This window comes from Harpia harpyja, chromosome 13, assembly GCF_026419915.1.
Source record: "Harpia harpyja isolate bHarHar1 chromosome 13, bHarHar1 primary haplotype, whole genome shotgun sequence".
NCBI classification, from domain to species: domain Eukaryota; kingdom Metazoa; phylum Chordata; class Aves; order Accipitriformes; family Accipitridae; genus Harpia; species Harpia harpyja.
Genome location: NC_068952.1, coordinates 41,787,197 through 41,787,725, shown reverse-complemented (window position 1 = coordinate 41,787,725; position 529 = coordinate 41,787,197).

Here is a 529-nt window from a genome sequence, read left to right as displayed (position 1 = left end):
TTCTGAAAATTAAATTAAATAAAACAAACTTCCAAATGCATTTAATTGAAAGTTAGTCAATTTTACAGTATACCATACATCTATTAGCTGACTATTTTTGAGCTGCTAATCCACACTTCCCTGTTATTGTTGCTGTTTTAATCCTGAGAAAACAAGGAAAACTATTTTTAAAGAACAGACTTAGTAAAATATTTCATGGAGAAGATAGCAAACAGCAGTAATGTGCACTCCAGCTTAGCACAGCTCACCAGCTCTGTATGAAATATTTCATATGCACAATGGTAGTAGTTCCAAGGTTAATGCTGATGGGCAGTTGCCATAGAGTGGCTCTTGTTGTTGTGGTCTTTCCTTGTATTATTACAGCTCTTGGCTTTGGTTGACTTTTTATAAGCTACCACTCATCCTCATCTCATTTACTGGAGGCTCTGACAGCACTGATAGTATCAGTGAAGATTCCCTAAATCCCTGCACTGTATTAATGTGCTGTTAGCAGTTATTTAGGTTAGCAAAGAGTGGCAGCGATACTTAG